Source organism: Phoxinus phoxinus (genome assembly GCF_949152265.1).
Source record: "Phoxinus phoxinus genome assembly, chromosome: 6".
Classification (NCBI taxonomy): domain Eukaryota; kingdom Metazoa; phylum Chordata; class Actinopteri; order Cypriniformes; family Leuciscidae; genus Phoxinus; species Phoxinus phoxinus.
In genome coordinates, this window is record NC_136881.1 from 29070226 (window position 1) to 29083124 (window position 12899).

The 12899-nt window shown below is 38.5% G+C and overlaps 1 protein-coding gene across 1 annotated transcript in view; it reads left to right on the forward strand.

Moving 5' to 3' along the window:
• Positions 1–5992: 5992 nt before the first annotated feature.
• The window catches only part of tenm3 (teneurin transmembrane protein 3), a 274509-nt gene continuing 267602 nt past the window's right edge, over positions 5993–12899 (forward strand). Inside the window, exon 1 of the mRNA XM_079616081.1 lies at positions 5993–6925. The gene's annotated coding sequence lies outside the window, so the exon portion shown is untranslated. The remainder of the gene's footprint in view (positions 6926–12899) is intronic.

The window sequence follows — 12899 nt, forward strand, 5'->3', positions numbered from 1 at the left end:
AAGACTCGCCTGGACTTGACTGTATTCTTTATTAGGCTACATATGGATTGACTCTAAGATGCTGTATTGATTGCACAGGTTAATGAAGAACAAAGTGTGAGGCAGACAGTTGAAAGGGAGCAAGACCTCAATATACAGGAAAAACAATCAAACATACAATCCAATTAAGTATCAAAGCACAACAAAACGAAGAATAAGCCCCTATTGGAGTGAAAAAGAGGAACAGAGAGAGCTGTGCAGGTCAAAGAGAGAGAGACTGGAATAATTGTCCTAGAGTTTCAATATCTCAACACTAATCTAAGAGGAAAAAAGAAAGTGAGAATGGATGCATTCCATCTAGTGCTGTCTGTAACACGTGGCAGGTAGAGCAGGAACAGGTTAAATTAATCAGCTGCTCTTGTTGCTCGGCTCAATTCAGCTGTAGGTACAGCGTGGACCCATATCTGCAGATGGGGTCAGCCATGAAATATGGTGTGATATTGTCAAATTGATGGAGGTCAGAGAATAAAGGGAATGAATTCATCATGGCTTGTGCATGATACATGGAGCAGTACGGCTAAAGCGCACAGGGCAGCCGCCTGCGTTGGGAGAGTGAATGTAGCCATGAAACACTCTTTTTTTTTCTGCCCACTGCAAGCATATTATTAAAAAGCTCAGTTTGGTAAATTGAATGGCCGTACTGAAATACACAGAGCTCCTAAAATGGACCCATGACTGCATACGGCTTCATGTTTTCAAATGTGCTGGTTCTGATGACATGACATGGCAAAAGCTTAGCTCATGAATAATATCACATATTTTAATATGATATTTTACTATTATTATTATTATTATTATTATGTTATAGTATAGTACTACAATGTAAATGATTTATGAATTTATTAATAACTTTACATTTAGACAAAATGTAAATAGTAAGCAGCATTTTCACATTAAGTACAAAGGTGTTTTGTATGCAAGTCTTGATGGGGAGAAAAGCTTTTTGAACAGTGTCCTTTTTTTTTTTTTTTAAGATTCCTACTTTTTTTCTGTTGCGTAACAAGAAAAAAGGCAGTTTAAAAAAAATCTGCACATTTGTTTTCTTCTGTGTACTTGAGGTGCACTGGAAAGGCAACAGAAGTTTGTTTTTGGAAGTTACAGTATGAGCCGTAGACAACCAAAATAAAACTAGAGACAATGTTGTTGCTGTGCTTTCCAATACTGATGACAACCACAATGATCACTCAAGAACATTAAAAATAGCAAATTTCAGCCCCAGATTGCTTCTCTTTATAATACCCATTAACAAAATGAAATTTTAGCTTTAGACTATTTTAGACAAAATTGCCTATGGCAAAACTTTAGACAACTTTAGACAAAATTGGCTATGGCAAAAATGGTCGACTCTGCAACTGCACACCTTTACTGTCAAACCATAGAAATAAGCGCGAAATGAGAAGTTAAATCCTTACTGCTCATGTAGCCGAAGTTGCAAGCCCTTTTGTAATTATTACAGTATGCTTTGCAGATGACTACAGATGTTTTCTGTTAGCAGTTTTGTTTCAACTCCGAGTGGGAAATAATATGAATGGTGTTGTCTTGTAAATGCACACAAACACTTTTTCTATCCATCTGTCTGCACGGAAGCTCTCGTACACCCAGCGTCTGCTACACGTCTTATCATTCACATCATATATGTACACATCATGTATTCAATTCTCATTTCATATACGCAATTATACCAGTATTATTTACACGGCATTGTGTACAGCACGTTCTGCAAGCTTCTCTGGCACATGAACACACGTAGCCCCCCGTAGTGAAATAACCAGTGATGTGCATCTGCAGAGCCCAGTGGTCACGTGACACATCTGGAGGTTTCCAGTTATATGCCCTAGTTGGCTGGAGATGAGGGGGACCTCACAGTCTAGAGAGAGAGAGAGAGAGAGAGAGAGAGAGAGAGAGAGAGAGAGAGAGAGAGAGAGAGAGAGAGAGAGAGAGAGAGAGAGGAAAAGGGATGACATTGACTCGTCCTAACACTTCAGTGGCCGTGTGAGGGATGCACCCGTGGAGGAGGGGGAGGGCTGTTTCCCAGTGCCTCATGGTGCAGCACCATCAGTGTACATATGCCAAACTGAGAAACTCCCACACATCCACTCTGACAATAATTAAGAGAGGGATCGGGAAGGAACGAGTGACGCAGATATATGCATGATGGGCTATTTACTGGTGTCGCTGTTGTGCTGCAGGTAGGATTGTAATCAGCATAACCATCACACGCAGAGATCAGCGCCTCTGTGTGGATATCTGCTTCTAATCTCCTATTCTGGTGCAGTGAGTTGTTCTTGCCAGCTGAGTGTCTGTCAGCATGCAGGACAAGAGGGAAGTTTTGCATTTGTGGACACTCAGGGACAGGATGTGGACGGCTCTGTATGTAGTCAAGCATGGAGCGGAGTCAGGGTCTGTCACTGCCAGCATCTGCTGCCCACTCGAGGCCGCCCCAGAGGCACTGACCAAGCGGCGGCCGTCTCTCTCTCTCTCTCTCTCTCTCTCTCTTTCTCACTCACACACATACTTAAAGACACATTGATCCAGCACCAAAGAAGTAGGAAAGAACACGCATCCTCCGTCTTATTCTTTAGTTTAGTAGTTTTTACAATAAATATTTCTCATTACGGTCACTATACTAATTTAACTTTTGTAATAAACACATTGTAGTCCCGTGTTGAAAAATTAAAAATGAAAAAAAATAAAGTTGAAAACAACATATTTTGTATGTGTATTGACTTCTGTGCAGCAGGTGAATGGATCTGCTTCCTGGAATATGTTTCTCCAATCTGGACCCCCAGGTGTGTGAGTGCGTGCGCGTCTGTGGGTTGGACGGAGGGTATGTTTCGGTGTGGGTGTAAAATGGGGCTGTGTGTGTGTGGGTGTTTGTGTCCTGCAGTGGGAGAAAGAGAAACAAGTGAGTTAGAGAGGAAGTGATGAAGGGTGAAAGCTGGGGGAGATGAGACACTTTGATGATGTTAATTTTTGGTTTATCTCACAGATGGTATGAATGATTTCTGTTTGGTTGGAGCTCATCTAGAACACCAGGGGTCCTTTTATCTTTCCTCCTCTTATTTATTTATTTACCTATTTTATCACCGGACCCCCCACCTCCACCCCACATCTACCCGTACGGCACTACAACACTTTTGTTTTGATTACCTTGTTAACATTTCACTTCATTGAAAATTTAGTTTTCTTTTGTGTTTAGAGAAGAGGCTCCATGTGGATTGATTTTGATTAATGGGAAGTCTGGTCTGAAGAGCAAAACAACCATTTTATTGAAAGTGGCTCCTAATGCAGAGTCTGAACGTAAGTGAAGTTTCCGATGTTGAATTTGGCCAACAACCGATGCCTGTTATAATATTTTTTACCAATCAAAGAAAAAAACTGTTTATGATGTATAAATGGGTTGCTCTTTATTAATGATTTAAAGATTTCCACATTCTCTTATATTTTATTAGTAAGTGTAATGGTATAATCTGTTTTTTTGTTTGTATGTTTTTGTTTTTCCCTAATTGTATTCACAAAAAAATGTGTAGAACTCTGCATAACAGATTTAAGCACTTTAAAATACGTAAAACTAAACTAATAATTTGTGAATTTTACTAGATTTTTATAGACCTTATTAGTATATGACATTATATATATATATATATATATATATATATATATATATATATGTCATATACATTAAATATATTGTTATATTGTATATATAACAATATATTTAATAATGGGATGTATGGAATTTTATGAACGACAGCAAATTCAGTGAGCGTCTGACGAGTTCTGCGCATAATACTTATTTGTGGGCTTGAGTTAATATTAATTTACATTAATAATTTATAGAGAATACATATAATAATATAGAGCATGTGATACATATGGTCTGAGAGTTTTCTTAATATTGGGATATATGTTGCTGCTTGCTTGCATCACATTTACTGATAAAGAGAATTACTACTTGTTTATTTTGTGTATTTGAATACTAAGAACAAACAATAGGGAAAGTTAAAAAATAAATTCTATGAAATAGGCCTCTAGCAATATGACGATCCTCCATAGAACAATTTCATTATGCATTAAAACTGGGAATACAGAATAAACTTTCCATCTTTCAGTAGTTGTTGTGATTTAATTTCTGCACAGGAGTGTTAAAAGGTAAACCATCATGCATGTTCAAAATACACCACAGCCTTCAGCAAAAGCCACTGACATAACACTCTACTTTTGTTCTTCTGGGTGTCAGTGAAATTAATAATTAATATTATTTTCAGAGTAACTCTGAAATTAATCCTAGCTGAAACTTGAGGAGAAAACCTGATTACATTCATTTAGCTCAGCACATTTAAGCCAGACTTCTAAAACCCTTCAATGTTGACGTGTGACGCATGCATTACAGTTAACTTTCTAAATAAACTAAGCGTTTTACTTATTAAAGCAAAAACTATTTGTTTTGTTCTGCCTACTGAGTTACAAATAGGCTGTGACTTCTGTGGCCAAACAGTCAAAGGCATCTTTAAAATGTGTGAAACTGTAAATGAAAGAAACATTTTCCACGCTAATACTAAAATAGAAACCTGCCATAGAAACAAGGATGCAGTGAATTTGCGTGAGTTTGGTAGAGGGTAATTGAGTGCTCTCCTGCCTGCATGAAGTGTGGGGCTGAGGATCTCTTCAGGTGTTTTTAACCGAGAAGCACACCACTCTGGGTTAAGCCGGGTCAGGCACCAAAACTTGCTAAAATTGCAGCTGCTGCTCCTCTCACTCGAAGTCTTTTGTAGTTACTAAGCTTCACAGGACTTTGTGGAAATATTTGAACTTATTTGAACCAATGTAGGAGCTAGGAGCAGGTGGATGAGGTCAGGGGGCATCAGAGGTTTGCTTCAGTGGCAATGCCAATTTTAACTTACAAGACTGTCTGTGCACTCTTCATTCATCTTCAGAATAGAGGAATCGTGTTTTTTTCAGTTGTTTTTCCTCATATTCGTAAATTGTGTTCATATATAACATGGGAAGCCGTGATTCCTTTAATCTAATAAACAGTTTCTCAAATCAGTAAATCAATAGTTCATGCCCGTTTTTTTTAGCCATGTAATGTGTATGATAATTTACAGTCGTCATTGTTGCAAAATAAACCGACAAGGTTCAGGGCTCCGATGGGAAGCAAGTGCTCTCGTCCTAAACACTCTTCTTCTTTTTTGCACACATATTCAAATAATTTAAATTCATATCAATATTTAATTTCCACTTCTTTATTTGGCAAGTTTCAGCCTAACGGTCATTGTGGCTAAATAAACCCATTCAGGATGACATCACCTTATTGAAGTTTATTTTGCAATATATAGCCTGCTGTATGTTGATTTGGGGATGGATTGGTGGTTATGGCACTAATGTTGTAATGTGCACCTGCAAGGGCTTCATAAATGTGACTGAATTGGCAATATTGTTAAGTTAAAAAATAAACTGTTAAATATCACGTATACAACTTTTGAAAATGAGCATTATATTAGAAGAGAGACCAGTGATTATTGTTAGGCTATTTCAATAGTGCACTGTATATATATATAATTTCCCGCCCCTCCTCAAAAATTGTTAAAATGGTGAAGTAAAAAGCTTATGGTTAACTGTAAACTTTTGCCTTAAACATAAAACATATGTTAAAAGACATAGAGGTAAGAAGTAAATCTTAGGAATTGGCTTTTTTACAGAGAAAATATTTATTTAAGGTATACTTTTACTTTATATATTACAATCATGAAGTTATTAAATAAGGTAAAATCAGTTCATGTTTCATTGTTAAATAACAATTATTTAGTATTTTAGAAATAGATTCAGTAGCTATAAATAGGTCAGTATATTAGCATTATATTTAAGGACAAATAATTAAATTAAATAAAACCATTATCAGGTAGCATGGCATTAAAAAAATGCCACTTGATAATACTTGTAACATCGTCACTTTTTGAATGCAGTTAAGTTCTGGCAGCTGCCATTTTGTTTGTACCATAAATTTCAAAGGAAAAAAAGTAAATCTAGCAGTTAATGTTATTTTAATATGCTATTTGTATTATACAGGACATCGCACTGTTTTGTGTTTGTAGCCTAGGCTATATCCTCTCCATGTTTTCGGTTATAGGAAGTGTTAAGTTTTAGCATGCAAAATAACAACACTTTCAAGCGCTGTGCTGCTCCTCGGTGAGAATGAACTTCTTCATCCCGACTGAAAACGCAAAACAGAGCCAAACCCATAAACTGCTTACAGTCGCTATCAGCCAGAGACGCGATGATGACGAGGAGCTTGTGAAAGTCATTCATCAGGGTTCGGCGTTAGTCATGGATGACCCTTCATTTATCACTGATCCGGTGCTGGATACAGACACATAGCGCACTGATTGGACGCAGCGGGGGGAACCAGTGGCGCTTCACATCCAGACCCAGAGCTGAGGAAACACACACTTGCGCGAATTACCTTTCTGTACTCTCGCAACGGTTTCAGGTAGCCTAGACATGCACGCGCGCACTCCCGGCTTTGTTGTTGCTCTGTGAGGAAACAGCGGCTGCTCGTGAAACTCCGTATCTCGGTGTATCCGGACGGTGACGGCTGATATTCGGCAGAGGCACACATGAGCGCTGGGCTCATCGATCTCCCCGACCAATCTCCGTTTGCTCTGTGCTTTCATAGAGGAGATAGAAACATCTATCTGTCAACATCTGAGTGACTCTCACGCTCTCCGGACTATCGTTTGGACGGGAGTTGCTGTTTGAAGCGAGTAAGGAGGACTTGTTTTGCAAGAAACAATCTCTCTGTTTTGTCATTCCCTGCAGAAGTTGACCGTCGTTTAGTGTCGTTTAGAAGTTTTGTCAATGGGATGCTGAAGCACATCAACAGCAGGTAAGAGTTCCGATGGCCTCGGCATGCGCGAGCGCTCTTGTAATGTAGCTTTACTTAATACTTTTACCCTTTAATAAAACAGGTCAATGCAGGTTAATTTTTTAATTATTAATTAAATAGAAATTTATATAGAAAAAAAGGAATTCGGTGCATACATAGTCCAAATAAGGCTATTTTCTGCATTTAAAGTTTAGTCAAGCGCGCGATAATGTAAATCATAGTAAAGACAGAAGATGCACACAGGTTGTACATGTGTTCACGTGCGGTCCGGTGCGTGTAATCTTCACTGTAGGCTATAATAATAATGGCACAGTCTTTCACCGTCGTTTGATTAACTTAATATGTTTGACTTAACCGTTTTTATGTAGGCTAATATTTAAAATATGTATGTAGAGCGAATATCTTGGAATTGTGTCATAAAATTATCAGTTCTTAAACACTTCTGCAAGTTGCCTGTATTTACAGTAATGACGTTCAAAATAATTCTTCATTAACTGATATTTTTCATACTCCAAGTGTATGATGAAGACGTCAGATCAGTGAAGACAATATAGCCTATAAAAATGGATATACAAATAAATAATAAACACAAGAATGTCGTGCAGCATCTTGAATATAATCAGACTTAAAAATACACTTCAACTCAGTTTATGTTTTTAAGATTAAGATTATGTTTTATAAGCAATGACAATAAAATCATGAAATGATAGATTATGAAAGTAGTTATATTGACATTGTAACAAGATGTGACCTGTTATAATACCCCACTGCTCAGATTACATGTGTTGAAGTTGTTTGTGAGTGTTTGGTAAGGACTAATTCACATTTACTAAAGAAGCTGTTTTCCAGAAAACATGTAAAGGATAACTTCCCTGCACATAGTGACTTTTTTTTTTTTTTTTTACTTGAGTCTCATGTTTTTTTTTTCTGCTTAATTCTCAGCTTGCTTAATGGTTGATTCAAAGCATAATCCATTGAAATTTAAAGACGACGCTCATGAACAAATATTCTCTCATAACCGAGTTTTTCCAAGTACAAAAGAATGAGACCATTTCACAAAACACTCTCTGGCAGTTTTTTTTTTTTTTTTTTTTTTGTCTGTGTGTGTATGTGAGTGTTTTCTGAGCAACTTTTTTCTCTCTTATATTTTAGAGGGGAAATTATATTTAATTATGTGTTACTTATTCTAGAAAAGTCACAGGATCCGCTTTGGTGACTTTAATGGCAATAAGTGTCTCTGAATCACTATTTATAATGTCAAACTGATCTGTACATCATTGAGCCAAACCTCTAAAGCACATAAAGGTAGTGTACCCAAACACGCATATTGTATTCAGAAAAGCAAGAAGATAAAAAAGGTTATCAGTTATGTTTTACTTATGAACACATACCTGAAGGTTGTGTTTCGACAGATAAAGAAGCAACATCACTGTGCGCGCGCACACACACACACACACACACACACACACACACACACACACACACACACACACACACAAACTGAAAGGCAGCATGGTACTGAGGTATCACCATGTACTGTAATTGTGTTGAAAGCTGATACTGGCGATAGTGATTGGTGAAAGATTCCTGGCCCATCCTAAATGATCTTTTGTTTAAATGTTAGTGTACAATATCTTGCCCGCTAAAGTCAGTGAGTGAACAGAGCACAGACATAGCCTCTCATTTAATCATGCTCCTATATGGCCTCCTACACTTTCATGAAAGATAATTTTATATTTTCTGTTTTTCATTATCATAAAAAAAACAAAAGCATGTTTCAGTCACCTGGTTGTTTTGACTAGTTTAGGCTTTCTACTGAAGGTTTTGTCAACTGATTGTTAGAAATCTCTCGTTCAGGTCGGTAAGGTCAATTTGAAATTGTAATATACGACTCAGACTGTACCAGTTGTATAGCCTATGCACAAGATGTTTGAGATACGAATGTGGATGTTGTTTGTTTTTTTGTGGACACAGAAACGTCATAGGCATGTTTGAAAATGCAAAGAGAGAAATGCATTATGGGGGATGTATTGTGTGTGTGTGTGTGTGTGTGTGTGTGTGTGTGTGTGTGTGTGTGTGTGTGTGTGTGTGTGTGTGTGTGTGTGTGTGTGTTTGTACATGCTGAGAGACCTTTGACTAATCTGAAGTGTAGCCGAAATCAATTTTTTATGTTGCCTTGAACTTGGCCTTTGTTCACTTGGGAGACAGGGAGGGGGGGAAAGAAACGGTCAACAGAAAAACTTAAACTGATTTTATTATTTCACATTAAAGTTAGAGTGATTGATAGGAGCACTTTCAAACTCTGAAGTGTCATTTATATCATGACAGATACAGCTCTTTTTTAAGGAGCCGTGGCAGGCCGCTGCGCGTGGGACGGAGAGAGCGTGTGCATGTTTGATCTCACATCAAATAAAAGAAGCAAGAGAGCACCATTTGTTACTGTAATGATGCTAATATTGTCACATATAGTGGCCCTCTTTTCCTCATGAAGGCCAGTACAGATGTTTATTGGCTGGGGGTTGTCATGGTAATGGGATTCATAGAGGGAAGATTGATTGACAGAACCTGTCCAGTCCAGCCAGATGTTTTATCATCTCCTTGTTGCTCCTGCTTTCACACCTGCTTAAAAGTCAGCATACATATCATTTCATTATTCAAAGCCCAATTAGTCAGTGTCTTCTTTTTAATCATTCCCTGTCAATGGGAGGCATGACAGCTAATTGCAGAAACATTTATTTTCATGTAATTTCATTTTCAAGGCAATGACACTCTAACATGATTAATAATTGTCAGGAGCACAATTGTTGAGAACAGATAAATAGGCATTGTTTTTTTTGTTTAGTTTATTACACTTTTGTGTGTGTGTGCTTGTATATGGATGTGACTATGCATATCTCTACACTTCCTTCCTGATGGTATGGGACTGATTTACCAGCTTGTTAAATGTAGTGCATGAACAATTGGGAGCCGGGGTCGTATAGTGTACACACACACACACACACGTGCGCACACACACACACACACACGCACCGACGGGGGCCTGAATGGCGTGTAACATTTGGAGTAGGCTCATTGCTGCCCAGCCATGCTTAAAGAGGGAGACACTGCCGTTTTTGCCGGCAACCCAACACCAGCTCAAAGCTCACTGACTTGAGTGCACATGCCAAACGACAGCCGTAGAACCGCAAGCCTCGTGCCTCTTACGACCCTCTGTTCTTTTGTGTGAGTGTGACATAGGTGCATCACGTATCGAGAGGAGAGGGGAGAAAGCAAATAATGTTTGCGACTTGCGTGACCGGATGGAATGTTTTTTTTGCGACCTTTGCGAGGCTTAATTAAAACGTCACGCGGCAGACGCGACGATGTCGCAGAGCTAAAGTGAACAGCTCGAACGTATTGATGTGCCTCTGTTGTGCCGCTTAATTGACATTTTGAGCAATGCACTTTCACTCGTCTGTTAACGGTCGGAGTGTGCTAATATTTCAGAGAAGAAAGGAATTGTCTGTGTTTAAGACCCATCCCCTTGACCTAGACTCTTTAATGCAAAGCCTTTTCTTTTAAGTCTGTCGCTCTGATTTATGCTCAACTCCTCAATGCATTGAAAATGCGGAGAATACTTCAAATAGGATTATACACACACACACACGGACGCACACTCTGGTTGGAATCCACTCTTTTGAGACGGCCAAAAATGTAAATAGTTTTTAAATGGTAAAACGGATCGCTAACTGCCTAATAATGCCATTACAGACAACAAAACAAATCCATTCTCGTGGAAACTACCAAAGGATTGTTAGGCAGTGTGACTGTACCGGACACCTTTTCTCATTGTCGTCTCCTAAAAGACAACGTTGACTTGCCAGCATAGTGTTCAAAAGATGGTGGCTGCTTGTGTTTGCTGGGAATTTGAGCAGAGTGTCTCAAGGTACTAGGCAAAAAGAGGTTTCAGTCGGTGTGTTTGTTTCAGAACTGCGGGACAATGGGGAATCCATTTTTCAACGTTCAGTGGGGTTTTGTGTCTGTGTGTCTTTAGGTCGCTGTACTTGGCTGATCAGTTTATTTTTCAGAGGGGTGAAATCCGCTTGCAGCCTTCCAGAATTTTTTTTTTTTCTCCTCTCTTTTATAGTGAAGAGTGGCGAATGACCTCTCCCTGTGAGCCGCTATGAAAAATTCATGGTCTCCTCCCTCTTCAAGCCATTATGTCAACATCTAAAAATACTTTATTTCACACTGGCGCCTCTGTGATGGTCAATGATAAACAAACTGCTAAAACCACCAGCTCTGGCTGGCAACACTTTGGGATTGGCAAATAAATAAATAAACATTTCCAGTTGCATCAAAAAAGTTGGACGGTTCTGTTGTGTTACATGCAAGCGTATGTCTTTTTGGTGAAATATGCAGTGCGACCAGTGCGGAAGACAAAGATTGTGTGAATTCTGTCGAGTGCGAAACAGGGAAATAATGGCAGCTTTAAAGTTGGCTCCACCTCCAACCTTAAATCTGTTGGGTTTTTTCCTCCTCCTTTCATCTAACAATATTTGTGCCATCTTGTGAAAATTTATATTTGATAACAGTTAATATACAAGAGGGGCTTGGTGTTGTTACGCTGTGCTATAGGATTTGCTGCCGAGTGCCCTCTGCCAACTGTCGAATTGTATGTGCCAAATAAATGTATGATAGTAAAGAAAGAATGCGTTGTCAATGGTAGTTGATTCATTGAAGTATTTGTGTCTGATGAAGGCTTTTTAGCTCTTATTTATAGGATAGTGGAGGGAGATCTGAGGATTAGGATCAGAACATGACTCAAGCTGGAGTCGAACCCAGATTCATGACGGTTTTTTTAATGCTGAGTGTCTGACTCAACCTTCACATTTTCTTATAACTCGCGTTGACATAAAATGTGCCTTTACCACATATGACTAGTGACCAAAACACCTGTTATATTAGTTAACTGCACATTGCACATTAAAGAACTTGTCTATTTTGACGGGAACATTATATCCATTCCCCATATTCCTTTACATTATTACAGCTGTTTCTTGGATTATCTTGGATTGATGTTATTCAAAATAATGGTGTGTGTGTGTGTGTGTGTGTGTGTGTGTGTGTGTGTGTGTGTGTGTGCGCGTGTGTGTGTGTGTGCGTGTGTGTGCGTGCGTGTGTGTGTGTGTTTGCGTGCGTGCGTGCGTGTTTGCGTGCGTGTGTGCATGTTTGCGTGTGTGTGTGTGTGTGTGTGTGTGTGTGTGTGTCCAAAAGTTTGGGGTTGTTATACATTTGTTTAATGTTTTTGAAATAACTGTTAAATATATTTCAAAATGTAATGTATTACTATGATGTATTACTCCAGTCTTCAGTGTCACATGCTTCAGAAATCATTGTGCTGAATTGGTGCTCTAGTAACATTTCTTAGTTTTCTTCCCTGTGAAAATCATGATAAATTTTTGATGAATAATAAAAAAAACTTTATTTGATGAATAAAAAAGTTCAAGAGAACACCATTTATTTAAAAGAAAAAAATACTTTACTGTCACTTTTGACCAATACAATGCATCATGTCTCAATAAATGTATGTAGGCTATGTATACATACATTTATTGAGACATGATGCATTGTATATATATATGATACTGTCTCAATACTGTTGAACAGTAGCATGTGTTCTTTTTTTTTTTTTTTACAAGGTTAGAAATTCATTCTTGACGCACTTGTCCTCTCCTGACTATATGTGTGTCCTATAGTCCTCTGCTCCATTTGAATCTACCTGTGCGTCCTTTGTGGGGTGCTGAGTTTGGATTGGCTGACGCCATACCTGCCGTCATACTCTTTTATAGAATAGGACAGGTCAGTCATGTGTGTCCGTACCTTACGACACCCACCTTACGAAGCTTCACCTTTTAAGTTCTCATGCACTCCACTCCGCTGCAGCGGGCACAAGGTGAGGACTTCTCATCACATGCAGGCTACTTCTTCAATG